This window comes from Balaenoptera physalus (assembly GCF_965194825.1).
Source record: "Balaenoptera physalus genome assembly, chromosome: 9".
Taxonomy (NCBI): Eukaryota; Metazoa; Chordata; class Mammalia; order Artiodactyla; family Balaenopteridae; genus Balaenoptera; species Balaenoptera physalus.
The window spans coordinates 104,340,651-104,355,953 of NC_138888.1; the positions used below are offsets into that span (position 1 = coordinate 104,340,651).

The 15,303-nt window shown below is 33.1% G+C and overlaps 1 long non-coding RNA gene across 1 annotated transcript in view; it reads right to left on the minus strand.

Annotated features, from left to right (window-relative positions):
• Positions 1 to 589: 589 nt before the first annotated feature.
• The window catches only part of LOC309666668, a 28,760-nt gene continuing 14,046 nt past the window's right edge, over positions 590 to 15,303 (minus strand). Inside the window, exon 2 of the long non-coding RNA XR_014267223.1 lies at positions 590 to 1,082. This is a non-coding gene — a long non-coding RNA (uncharacterized lncRNA). The remainder of the gene's footprint in view (positions 1,083 to 15,303) is intronic.

Below are 15,303 nucleotides of genomic sequence, written 5' to 3' on the forward strand. Positions count from 1 at the left end.
TCCAAGATTTACAAGCAGCTCATGCAGCTCAATAACAAAAAAACGAACAACCCAATCCAAAAATGGGCAGAAGACCTAAATAGACATTTCTCCAAAGAAGATATACAGATGGGCTACAGACACATGAAAGAATGCTCAACATCATTAATCATTAGAGAAATGCAAATCAAAACTACAATGAGATATCATCTCACACCGGTCAGAATGGCCATCATCAAAATATCTAGAAACAATAAATGCTGAAGAGGGTGTGGAGGAAAGGGAACACTCTTGCACTGTTGGTGGGAATGTAAATTGATACAGCCACTATGGAGAACAGTATGGAGGTTCCTTAAAAAACTACAAATAGAACTACTATACGACCCAGCAATCCCACTACTGGGCATATACCCTGAGAAAACCATAGGTCAAAAAGAGTCATGTACCAAAATGTTCATTGCAGCTCTATTTACAATAGCCAGGACATGGAAGCAACCTAAATGTCCATCGACAGATGAATGGATAAAGAAGATGTGGCACATATATACAATGGAATATTACTCAGCCATAAAAAGAAATGAAATGGAGGTATTTGTAATGAGGTGGATGGAGTTAGAGTCTGTCATACAGAGTGAAGTAAGTCAGAAAAAGAAAAACAAATACAGTATGCTAACACATATATATGGAATCTAAGGGAAAAAAAAAAAAAAAAAAAAGCCATGAAGAACCTAGTGGCAAGACGGGAATAAAGACACAGACCTACTAGAGAATGGACTTGAGGATATGGGGAGGGGGTGGGGTGAGATGTGACAGGGTAATAGAGTGTCATGGACATATATACACTACCAAATGTAAAATAGATAACTAGTGGGAAGCAGCCGCATAGCACAGGGAGATCAGCTCGGTGCTTTGTGACCACTTAGAGGGGTGGGATGGGGAGGGTGGGAGGGAGGGAGATGGAAGAGGGAAGAGAAATGGGAACATATTGTATATGTATAACTGATTCACTTTGTTATAAAGCAGAAGCTAACACACCATTGTAAGGCAATTATACTTCAATAAAGATGTTAAAAAATAAATAAATAAAAAATAAATAAATTTCTCTGTATAGCAAAAAAAAAAAAAAAAAAAAAATTGGGGACCTGACTTTCCTGTCATTTTACCTGCATCATTGCATATCTATTCTGTGCAGGAAGAAATTGCCAAATCATCAGGAACTATGAGTTTATGGAGAAAGATATGTGGAAACAAGAAGGGAAGGACAAGTGGGCTGTGTAATCAGGCTTGAAACTTCTGAACATTTCTATAGTTGCTGTAGCCATCCTGCAAAAAAATTTTAAAAATATAGGATCAAAGTTGTCAGCAAATCTATTTTTTTTGTGGTAAAAACTTTTTTCCTTTTTTCTTAATAAAAACTGTAATGGAAATAAAAATAGTTTTGGGGTGAAGCTGGACTTTCAAAATATGACAGTTATATTATTTGATTTAGAAAGTTGTACTCCTGGAAAAAATTAAAACCTCTTGGATTAAAATTTTTCATTTTGAAAAATTTCATTTTATATAAAGTTTATTTCTTAAATGCACTTTTTATCTTTCAGACCCATGCAGTATTTGAGCTTTATAGCTAAGTTTTAGGTGCAGGCTAAGTTTAATTTTAACAACCTTAAATGGAGTTTATTTATTTAAAGGTAAACATTAAATAGACTCAAGAAGATAGACAATTACTTTAATACATACTATTTAAGATATAAGCAGATAAAGGAAACTTTATTCATGTTTCTTCTTAAATTATTAACAAACACTACACAGAATAGAGTGGACTTATTTGTTTATATACCATTTTGGTATAAATTAATTTCACTAATTTGAGGAATGTAAGTTCAAACAACCAAATGCTTTAATTTATTTTATATTAAAATATATACTTCAATATGTAAATGTTAAAATACGAATGTGATATCAGAATACAAGGACTGATACAAGATTGTAACAAGGAAAGGATGTTTTTATAATCAGTTCTTGAGTTCTGAAGAAGTTTTCCTCTGATAAACAGGATATCGACCTATAAATTAGAATCAAAGTTAGAAAGAATATAATCTATTTCTTGATATACTGTATAAAATGCATACTAATGCTCTCAAGTATTGCTATAAATCTAGATTTTTATGACTTCATTTTCAGTTTAGCTTTCTTCTAAGGACATTGATGATACAATTGCGCTACAACATTTCAGAATAATTTATTTTCTGAAGAAAGGGCATCAACCACTCTCTTAATACGTTAGTACTATTCTAGTTCTTTGCAAATTTGTTCCTCAGAAGTCCTCTCAAATATTTAATGTATTACATATTTAATTATGTCAGTCCTCATCTTTCAAGTATATACATTAAAATATATCATTAAATTCTGTACATTTGGTTGTTCTGATGAACTTCAAGAAACTTTTTGTAAGTAATATTTTCTTCTTAACCTTCACTAGTTCCATCAATATTCTTCTTACATTTCTGTTTTACATTAAAAATTTTAATCTATAGTTGGTTTCCTCCTTTCAGATAAGACTATGCACTCTTTATACATAAATGCACTTCAAATGACCAGTTAAATTAAGAACTCATTCTGGGAAATTGGGTGGAACTATTTTATTGCACAGGAGGTTAATATCATGTCCTTATTGAGAAAATGTCAGAGTTGAGCACATTCTTTTACAATCCTTATTTTGGTCAGAAGCTCAGCATGCAAACCTAGGTTTTGCTAATGAACATCTGCAGGTGGTGGGCAGGAAACATTGGCACTGGGATAGAAAATAGTTAACCTTAATCTTCACTGCCATTACCAAGAAAATAATACGTATTACCTTACAGGAATGGAAGTGATAAATACATCGATTCATTTACACATTCAAAAATATTTATTTAATACTTAGAGACACGAGTTGGCCTGATAGTTCAACATTTTACACAGTTTCTATGACTAAAATAAATGATAAAATAGAATATGATATAAATATAATGCTCATATAATTTCAAGCTCTACAGGACTTTAAAGATAATTCTAGTTTAAAACTTGTTTAAGCAATTGAATAACAAATATTCAAACATAATATTTGTTACTTGTTTCAAAGGCAGAAAAAAAGTAAAACTAGTTTTATCATTTATTTATAGCCAATCATGCTTAATACTCTCAAGCTTTCTGGCTCTTTTTGTTTCCATCATTTTCTACTAAGATTTTTTAACACTTTTTTTTTCTCTCTGATTTTACTTGCTTAACTACTCACGTTGACTCCATTTCAGTCTATATTATAAAAATTTTGTCTTCTTTTTGCATTTATTAGGAAAACAGAACTTTTTAAAGGGCCTAGACATTTTGCACAGTTTTTAATTAAAAAATTTTATTTATTAGTGTATATTATTTCTTCTATTATTGAAAAATTATGACATCATATTGTAAAAAAAAGGTTTTGTAAAATCACTATTGATAATTCCATGGAGATTTCACTGAGAACTGACATCAGTTTGAATAAAGTGATCTAACCTGGCCAGAGAAGACTACAGTCATCTGCCCTAACATTAGATTTTATCACACAGGTATTGAATGACCAGTGCCCATTCTTAGCAAGCATATATTTCAATCACTCATATGTATTTTTACTAATAATGAATGCTTGAGTGAATTTCTTATTAAAAGTAATAAGAAAAAAAGAGATGCAATTTTCAATGAAATGATAGTAAAGAAACATGGCACTCCCATTATGTCTATCAGGCAAAGTTAAGTAATACTGTCAACATATAAAAGTAATGGCCATAGCAGTTTGTGAAAATGGACTGTTGGTGTAAGCTTAATCAAATCATTGAACTAGAAAACTAAGTGCAGTTAATTTGACTGTGTTGATCATTTGAACAATGTAAATGTTTCTTTGTTAAGGGACTGCACCACCTAGAGTTAATCTGATCCAGCTTATTTTGCATTTCCAACTGATCAATTAGCATTAATATAACAGGATTTTTACCCTTACTCTTGGGTAAAAATACTGGCTCTTCTGAGTCTTTAATCAGGTGTCAAATTAATTCTGAGAAACTTCTATAAGTGATAAAAGTAACCTCATTTATTTTGTTTATTGGTCCATTTGGTCCTTGGTAAAAATATTATCTTCTATTAATCATTAGGAAAATTTTAACTTTCCTTGGCAAAATTGGCTTTGGAGTATATAAACTATAAATATACAAGGTCATTTTATGGAGAAATGTGAAGATGAAGAAGGATTGGAATCATAAAACAAGCAAGAGAATACCCAGAAAAATGGGGAACAAGAGCATTGGGAACCAGGAATCATGGCAGGTGTGAAGCAGCACTGGAGTGAGAGGAGCTTGCAAAGGGGACCCTTAGTTCCAGGGCACCGCAGTGAGTCTGATCAAAATACAAGAGATGGAGCCCCAGCATAGAATACCTCACAGGGTTATTTTGTCTAATTTTCATTTCAAAAAGTTTGTCTATACAGAAAAATTACTGATAAAATTTGGAGACTAATATTTTTAATATAAGTTGAATAAATTGATAAAAAATTTATATATGGAGATTTTACATGGAGTGCATATATAATTCATGAAATATCCATTTAAATTTAATGAAATTCTAAAAATATTTTAAATAATTAATAATACTATCTTTTAATTGATTTCCTCAAGAATATGCACTAAATGTATTATACTTAATATATACAAAATATATATTATCTAATACATTTTCACTCTATGTAGACAAAGAACAATAACAATAAAATGATAATACCAGTATTTATTGATTACTCTAACATGCCAGATACTCTTTCTAAGAGCTCAAATGTCATAACACATTTAATCTTGAAGATGACATTATGAGTGTGAGCGCTATCGTGTTACTTATTTTACAGGTAAGGAATGTGATGTACACAAAGGTTAAGTAATATTATATAACTAGCATATGACAGTTGGGATATAGTCCCAGGCAAACTAAATCATGCAATAAACTACAATGTTTTCTCTCTACCACTTTCTCTCTATTTCAGAGACACACAGATACACACACACACACACACACACAAAAAAAACCTTATAAATTGTCTCTTTAAAACAAAGGGCAATTCAAGATACAACTTACTGTTAGAATTTTCACATTTTTTTAAAATGTAGAAATGAATTTAAAAGAAAAAGAAATAACATTTCTCATGGACAAAATTAAGGGAAATGTTTAAAGCTATTAATTTAATCAAGAATTACAATTCTGGAGCTTCCCTGGTGGCACAGTGGTTGAGAATCTGCCTGCCAATGCAGGGGACACGGGTTCGAGCCCTGGTCTGGGAAGATCCCACATGCCGTGGAGCAATTAAGCCCATGAGCCACAACTACTGAGCCTGCGCATCTGGAGCCTGTGCCCCGCAATGAGAGGCCACGACAGTGAAAGGCCCGTGCACCGCGATGAAGAGTGGCCCCCGCTTGCCGCAACTAGAGAAAGCCCTCACGCAGAAACGAAGACTCAACACAGCCCAAAATAAATAAATAAATAAATAAATGTATAAAAAAAAAAAAAAGAATTACAATTCCATTGGTTTATTTCCACTCTTTAGGGAGTGAGAGGGGAAAGAGAGAGAAGGAGGGAGAGAAAAACCAGAGAAAGAATGATTAATTCAGATTTCCTACAGTCTAGAAATGTTACTCGTTCATATAATTAGCATACTACCATTTAATGTTATAGGTGCATTGATACAATACAGTCTAAAAATCTGAAATATACTAAGTAATTTTTTTAAGTATCCTCAATAAAAGCTGCAAAAAGACAGATTTCATGGGGCTCATTTTATTTATAACTTTAGGGTATAAACCGTTTTCATCCAGGCCCTAAAACGACGACTCACTGAGAAAAAGTGTTTTCCAACATAATTTTTGTTATTGGTACATTCTGCATGTAATATTTTTCAAAATATATTTTTGTAAAAAAGTAGACACTTTCTTCAATGTTTGTACTTTTTCCTATGATGCACTTCAATGATTTATTGCTCCTTATTATCATTCATAGTTAATCAGTCCCTTTTTGAAATATATTGTATCTTGAATTACATTATGTCACACTCCATTCTTTTCCTCTCCCACACTGGACAAGCCTCCTCAGCATCCTTTGCTGGAATTTCTTCCTCTGAAAGACATTCTAGGTCTCAGTCTCTTCTCTTATCCATTTTTCTATCTTTCCCCAACATTCAATCTGCAGTTTTTCTCCAGTAAACCCACTCAGGTCCTTGATGACAATTCCATCAACATACTGCCAAATCATTTCATACCCTCCTTCCTTAACTGGGCTAGAGCTCTAGATTCATACAGACATACTAAATAGTATAACAACTTTAATTTTCACTTAGATTTCCATAAAACATCTCAAACTAAACATCTCCCACCTCCTTACTATAAGCTTCTCCAGCCTTCTCAGTAACAGGAAATGGTCAAACCCAAAACTTAGCAGCCACCCTTAACTATTTCATTTCTCTGATCTCTCCTGATCCAAGTTAATTGCAATGTTATTGATCTTATCTCCAAAGTATAATCCTTCACCCCATTACTTCTGCCACCACCCTAGTCCAAGATACTCTTTCTTCTTCTCTAAATGTCTATAATTGCCACCTAACTGGTTCCCCTGTTTCAACTCTTGCCCACAGAGGAACAGCCAAGTGTATTTCAAAAGGTCTCAGTGAGTATCCACCTTCCTGTCCAGAGTCTTGACATCACACTGAGAATAAATGACTAACCCCTTCAAACTCACACCTCTTTCTACATCCCTAGACTCACCTGCTTTCATACTTCAGGATTCTTTCCTTTTCGCTTTCATGGTTTTCCAGAATTCTCTTTACCTTAATTCTTTGAGCTTGTTTTTTCCTCTGCTAAATTTAGTTTGTACAAGGAAGGTTATATATCTATCTGTTTTTCCACATTTTGATCTAATTAAACATCTCCTTTTCCAGACTCTTTTAATACTATTCTATTTAAGAAAACTCTCCACCCCCCAAGTCACTCTCCTATGCCACCCATTTTATTTCATTCAAAATATTGTTATCACTCTTTAAAACCATGTGTTTCTATTTATTGGTGAGAATTTCTTGACAATCTCACCCCCCTATCATCAGATCTGAGTTGTTTCCAGGGCTTAGAACAGTAACTGGTGAATTTCTAGTGCTCTATAACTATGTATTCCATAAATGGACAAAATAATACACTAATCCCTGAATAAAAGAAATAAAAACGTTCATTGTACATCAGATTACTTTATACAGTTTTGAATTGTTTAGCTATATTGAAGGGGTAAAATATTTACTCACAGAAAGTTGACCACAGAATATGAAGAAAGAGCCACAGACAGCTTTGCAGGTCACGGAACATCACCAGGTAATTATCTTGTCTTTCCAAGGTCTGAAAATAAATATAGAAAAATCCAGGAAGGGTTATTTTTGTTTTTCAGACATTTGTATGTCATCCAAAAGGATGTTTGTGGTAGGTAATAGAAATACTATAAGGGGCAAGAATTGGAAACATGAATAGAATCCTAATCACCACTAAGTGGCTCCATATTCACCATGGAATTCCCTTCCCTCTTATTCCAGGTGTGTGTTCCTTCCACCTAGACTGAATGCTCTCCAAAGATTAAAAGTACAGTCACTCAAGAAGTCCTTTGTTTCCCTCTGTTTTCTGTGTTTCCCTGGAGGACTCTGCCTTGAGTTTGCAGGCTTCAACAGGAGGCAGCAAAAGTCTCCACTATGTGGGAGTCTGAATCACATGAGAATCACGTCCCTTCACCTCTGCAATATGCAAACTAGCATCTCTTTCCCAAATAGCAAAATCTTTTCTCCAAATATGACTTCTTTGTATACTCTTAACTAGATCTATCATATATAAACTAGAAGTGTGGCAGCTCATTTCATCCCTAACATGTTGGAAAAATAAACATACTGAACTCTTTTGTTGGGAGTTTTCAATCTTGGTCTTTTATTAAGGGAGGAGAGACGTCGATATTCTAAAGTGAGCATGGAGAGATTATACATAACATAAATAGTAGTCAAGTCTTTATCTCTCTCCATTTGAAATCTCATTTAATTTTGTCACTTACAAGCTAAACAATTTTCTTATTTCAACTATTGGAATATTTACTTAGTTACCAAAAGATGATACTTCTGTAACACAGATATAAGAGAAAACTTTTATTTTACTTCAAAAACCTTAATAGACAAATGCTGGGTCATGTTTTCAACAGTGTGACTTACATTTTTTCCAATGTTAAGTCCCATAGCTGGGCATGAGATATAGCTTTCCAGGGTAGTTTAAGAAATATGAGTTGTTCAGATTGTAGCCTTAAGCTATGAGGACTTTTTCCTGGGAGTTGTTCTAGATATTAAATCACAGTGTTACAGTGTCAAGAGGTTGTCCTACAGGGGATCACTTTGAGAAAAGGAGAAAAAAAGGGAAAAAAGAATCCAAAAGACTAAAGTCATGAAACCAAAAGATAAACATATAGCATATAACAGGTACAGCAAAAAGTAATAATAATGATGATACATTGTTATTTCACATTTTCTTATCTGTACAATAAACATCTTCTTGTGCTTTACTATAGATCAAACCAATATAAGACAACTGAAACCCTAAACACACTGAATTGAGAGCTCTCTGAATAGTAACCGTACCTTATTACATTTGGAACCAGAATTTTGAGCACTTTCTTTGTATGGACAGTATATTAGCAAATTTACAAGTGTTCTTTCATCTGCAAAACACTCCCCCAAAGAAGTTACTACTGTTAACAATTCACAGATGATTGTCCTTAATTTTAAGTAACTAAGGGCCATAAATAGTAGTTAGTAGGATCAAAATATATACCAACTTTAATTTTAGAGTCTATGTTTATTGCATAACACTTAAGCACTCTATTCATCTTTTTATCCCTATCTGGAGAACTGCTTATCATAAAGTAGCTACACAAAAGTGTGTTCTTCTATAGCACATATATCTTTGTATTAGTTTAATTACAAGATAAGAACCCACATCTCAGTAGGGTAGCACAGTTCATATCAGGAAGGTTTTCCTTTCCAAGTGCTCATTCAGGAATAAGACTTCTTCCATTTGTGGCATTGCTAATTTCAATATGTTGCTTCCAAGATTTTTCTGAATTTTCTTTTTTGCATCAAATCATGGAAGGGGCCTGGAAGTGGTACTTATAGCTTCTCACATTCCATTGGCTACAATTCAACCACATGGTGACAACTAACTAAAAGGGAGAGTTGGAAATGAGGCTTAGCTCCATGCCCAGGAAAAGGATAAAACGATTGGTGAAGAGACAGTGAATCTCCTTCTGATCATCAAAAATCTGTTTTATTCTTCCTCTCATAAGTAGAAAATCCTCATCCTCTCCTACAAAGAGGGCAAACCCAAGTCACAGCTAATCAATTAATCCACCAAAATTGCCACATCCTTGCTGTCTAACACAATACTGTCCTATTTTAGGAGCCATACAACCGTCCACTATAAACAAAAAATATTCATCATTGTAGGAAAATTGATTTTTTTCTCCTAATGCTCAAATTGATATGAAAGTATTCTTGATATCTGTTGGTTTTTAATGAAAAAAATTAATAGAATTCACATGAAGTTAATGTCTAGTCTATGTTCAGTCTGTTGGTATCAAGATGAATAATTTGATTTTTAATATAAAAGCCAGGATTTGTTACAATAAATATGCAATCTAATTTGCTGAAATAATTATTTTAATAGCCATTATAACTTGTTCTTTATCTTTAAAAAATAAAGAGGTGATAAACATGGAAAGGAGAGACTGCACAATTTTTTCTACTTTGCTCTGGAGAAAATTTAAATCATATTGAAAATTCATTACTTAGGCAGAAAAAACTTATGTTGCTTTTACATTGAACATTTCCCAAGCACATAATTTCCTTTTCTTTGTTCCCCAGAAACATTATGACAGGAAAAATGTTACTGCAAAAGAGACAATAAGAAATTGAGGAAAGTTTCAACAAAATATTATTGCACCAATATATATTTTTAATGCAACTGTCTGGAGAGAAAGAAAAACAGAAATTCTTAAACATATTAAGATTACTTGTTTTCTGCTGGTCTCAGCTTGTGTACCTTTTGGAACAGTACATTTTTTCAAACATTGTATTTTTCTACTATTTCCCTGAAATGCCCAGAGATTTTTTTTTTTTTCTAAAGAAAATTTGTCCATTATATTTTTGCTTATTTCTTAGTAGTACTTACAGGAATTTGAATTTAGGCATTATTATAATTTTCTCCCTCTAAAACCCATTTCCAACAAATTCAATACTCACTGAAATGTGATGCAAATCTGCCAAATGGTACTTCTGCCACTCCCTTTTCTAATTTACACAAAATATTCTTTTTTTCAGAGTATGCCAACATTTTCAGGAAGAAGAAACAGTAAGGAATGAAGTTAAGCTCATATTAAACATTCAACTGTGAAATCATTTCCATAGTTTTTTAAAATTACAATTACACATTTTTTCCTACTGAATTCCAAAAAAAATTTTTTTCTGCCCTATTTAGGGTTTCCAGGTACCATAATTTTGAAGAACTAGTTTATTTTTCTTTAAATGTGAAAGTAAGATTATTCAATTTTCATCAAAGTTAAATTAAGCAGCAGCAGATGATTTGAGTGGCAGAAAACATAACTCAAATTGTATTTCAGAGACATTCTATCTTTTGTGAAAAATAGCTGAGAAAAGATTCAACTGACCAAAATAAGAGAGATGAAAGTGAAATAAGTTAGTTTTTTTTTTTTTTTTTCCTGAGGTTTAAATGTATTTGAGATGTATGGATAACTCAAAATTTGGTGTGTTGCTGTAAAAAAAATAATAGGGTGCTTACTTTACTCCCTACTTTTAAAAAATACCTATGATGAGGTACACACTCTGTTTGGAGCTGAAATACAAAGGATGTTTCATCTAAAAATCATTCCATAAGGAACCATTGAGGATCTGACAGTAGGAGAAGAGAGGCATATTAATAAATCAGACAAGTTGCTTTGAGACCTATGACAAACAGGCAAAGCAGCCATACAAAACAGGAAAGTAAATGTAAATGTGGCCCTTAAGCTGCATCTTGAAATAGTTGATGTCTTCACTTGAGTAAGAGGTGAAAAGGCAGGTCAAGCAGAGTGGAGTAGTGTTGATCAAAGCCAGAGGAGTTAAGGAGAAAAACAGATTGTGTTTAAGAATATGAGATAGAGTTCGCATAGATGCAAAATGTGAGAATGTGTGTGAGAGAGATTTGTGGATGGTTAGATCCTAGCGCAGTGGCTTTCTCCCCTCTGGTTGCCCCCGATATGCATGCTCGTTCGAGCTGAATCCTCTCACTCAGACTAATCCAAAAGATGGGTACCACTCTCTCTTCCTCACAGGTACATCCAAGCTCCTCCATGTTAGAGCTTATACTGTGTATCTTCTCTCATTGTTCTGAGCCATTGTTGATTCTAGTTTAACACTAAATGCACTTTAATATTTTAATGTACACATATTCTTTTCCCTCCAACTCTTTCAACATATTTTAACTGACCATACTTAAATTTTTATTGCTGCTGCAAAATGTTAAATGCATAGCAGTGGTTTAATAAAGTTTGATTTACTTTCATAATTCAGAACTTCTTCTTAGCTTTTCTGATGGTAGAATAGAAATAATAGAACAAGATATCTGATCGCCTTGTTAGGAACTATACTAACTTTATTACTGTTGTAACAAATCACCACAAATATCAGCTTAAAACAATACAACTTTATTATTTTACTGTTCTGGAGGTTAGAAGTCTGACAATCTCACCCAGCTAAAACCAAAGTGTTGGCAGGGATGCATTCCTTTACAGTGGTGTGGAGAATAATCATTTCCTTCCCTTTCCAGATTCTAGCGGGTGCTTGCCTTCTTTGGCTCATGTCCCACATCCTCTATCATCAAAGCCAGAAAGAGTTGGTCAAATTCCTTTCAAATAGCATCACTGTGACCTTTATTCCACTGTGACATCTCCTCTGGCTTTTCTGTCTTGCTCTTCCACTTTTAGGGACACTTGTGATTTTATTGAGCCCACTGAAATAACCTCTGCCAACTCCCTACCTTAAATTCAGCTGATTTACAAGCTTAATTCCATCTGCAACCTTAGTTCCACTTTGTTCTATAACCTAAATACAGTCACAGATTTGGGGATTAGGAAGTGAACATCTTTGAGGGGCCATTGTTCTGCCTATTATGAGGACTTTTGGTGAGGTTTTTTTTTTTTTTTTTTTTTTTTTTTTTTTAATTTCAGGATCAATTCCAATTGATATTTAACTATTTTCTTTTCCAGAGGCTTTTCTAGTATAGACAATGTGGTCAAATAGTAAGTAAATAAATACAATAATAAATAAGAAAAAAACCTCTCATTCATCTCATTATTGCTTTCTAATCATTTATCCTTTTGTTGGGAATGTACAATTAAATAATTTTTAAATACTTACATAATTTATCTGTAATGCAGACTTTAATATTCATTTTTCATACATTTCTGGTAGTTCATCTCTGATACTAAAACCTTGCAAATTTGAGAAACACATAAGCAGACTTTCTCTGCTCCATCAGACTAATTCCAGATATTTGAGTTGATTATTCCCCTGTCTTCTATAAGGCAATTCACCTGTGAGCCGTCCTTGTTCTTCATCTTCTTTGGGTACATCAATAACAAGTTAAAACTACTGAAAAAACATTCTATGTCCTTATATTCAAAATGTATCTGAACTAAGCAACATATAACTTCATTTTATGAGTTTTTCTTAATATTCTGACAACCTTTGTCTTTTGATTAGAGAGTTTAACCCTCTTGCATTAACTGTGATTACTGATTTATCTGGATTAATTTTAGCTATCTTATGCAAGCAGCCTCTTAGTATGTTTATTTCTCATTTTTTTATATTCTTTAAAATATTTTCAAATTTTTTGTTCTCTATCTTACTTTTATTTTTTTCTGTTGTTGAGATGTGTAATGTTAATCAACAACCTATTCATAGATTTTTGTTCTGCTTTTGTTTTGTTTTTACTTTTTTTTTTTAAGTGAAACTCTCTGATTTTTAAGATCTTATGTTTGTATTTGGTGTTCTGTACTCTCAGTAAGATAAGTCTGGTTACATTTTTTAAAATGTACTTTCTTTAATTGCAGTCACTGAGTATGAGTATCTTTCACTGACTTTGGCAAATTTTAAGCTGTGAGCACTCATTTCTTTTCATATTTGCAATTTGATGTATGTGAGAACTGTCACTCTGTTTCCTATGTCTTCTACTTTCTTTTGAATGACCACACCCAGCACTGACTGCCTCTTCACTACACTCTAGATAATCATTACATATGTCACAATTCCTTAAGTTTTTTTCCCACTGTTTAAATATTATCTTGAATATTTTTTGATTAAGATGTTTTTTTATTTCTGAATGATCTCTTTAATACCTTTTTGGACCAGTTTGCTTATTTTTACACCTCTTGTTCCTTACACATATTTTAACACCTATCTGTTGCTTTTAAAAACATATTTACTTTACTGTCAGTGATTTATGCTTCCTGTATGTAAATCTTTGCCAATCTCATTTTATTCTTTGTTCTACTTTCTGTTACTCACAGTGCTATATTTTATCTGCATTTGGTCATTGTTGACTTTGAGCTCATATTCTTTTATCTTTGGGAATAGGCCTGGTTTTGAACGTGGTTTTTATTTGTAATAGCGCAAGCCATGATTTGATCGGCTCCTCCAACACAGGATAACATTTATTATACTCTTGCAAAGTTTTCTCAAACAAATTGTGTGAATTTGAGCTGCAAAACTGCATGAGATCTAGTCTGTGTTTGTAATTTCTCAAGGGAGAATGTTTTTCATCCCCACAGAGCCAAATTCAAGTCAACTAATTTCTTAGTTTCACCTTCTCAGGAGTAGGTTTATCCCTAGTTCTCTCATTCACTAAGAATAGAAACACTTCTATGTAGACTCCTATTGGACTCCTACTTAGGGTGAAATCCCTAGGTTTTTCTCCTGTCCTTTGTATGCCAGGTGGCAGTGGAAACAGAAACTGATGTCACCAGTTTTTAAAACCAGCCTTGAAGCAAAAAATTAACTGCTTTCTTAGGTCTCAAGACCAGCAATTTAAATTTGCATTTATTTTCTGAGAGTCCCTTAGTTTTTACCCACTCAGCTCTACATATAAAATTTTATCCTGCATACTTAGTTTTCTGAATGCAAGATTACCATGCAGGATATCTAGATTCACATAATGTCAGAAATAGAAACACCCTTATAGCTTATATTGGTTATATCAAACTATATATCATTATAAGCTCTTCATAGTAGTATCCTTTCTTTTTTCCCTTCATTAGCATGCATAGTCACTTTTAATAATCCATTCCAAAAGAAGAGTACAGATATTACAAGTATGTGTAAAATGTCAGTACTTATAACATGAACACAGGGGCCAGTGCGTGTACCAATAATAAGTATTCTTTTCCAGCTGCGATCTTTTATTTTCATTTAATTTGCTTTAATTCACCAAAACATCATTAACTTATCTCCCTTTGGCTACTGTAAGCATCTATAAATGAGATAAAATGACATCCATAATACTAGGTTGCTAAAAATAACCAGGTAGTTGCTTTGTGTATCTTATCGACAAAACTACACTACACATTACTTTGACACATTACAGTTTATTTAGTGATTGACATAAAAATATCAGTGCTGATGGATTTTCATATTCTGTGATATACAGATTGGAACATAATGGAAGTGTAGATCTGTAATCTTATGTTTCCTGACCAAACACAACAAATAGCAAAAAATGTTAAAGGAGTCAAACCAGCAGTCAATTATTTAGCATAAGTTTGAGTTGTCTGTCTAATCCTAAAATGGATTAGCTTTTTACAGCAACAAAGCTTAACATTTTTCACATTAACTTTTAAAATATTCAACTCTGCTTAAACAGTCAATCTTAAACAGACTTAATCTTTTTAATCCTTGATATAGAGGGGTCTCTTTAGATGTTTACATTGAGCCCCTAAGGATTGAGAACTGTCATTCTCTCCTGTGAAGGATATGTGCTGGGAATCTTCATCTTGCTCCTTTGGTTTTACCCTTCATTCCCATTCTGCTCTCTGCCCAAGGAGATTCCCCTGTATGAAAGAGATCAATGAGCCTTCCTGCCTCTTGGATTCCAGGTGGATTCCATTAATGAGAGCCCTAGGAGAAAACTGTAGGGAGAAAGGAGGTGGTGATTAGCGTGT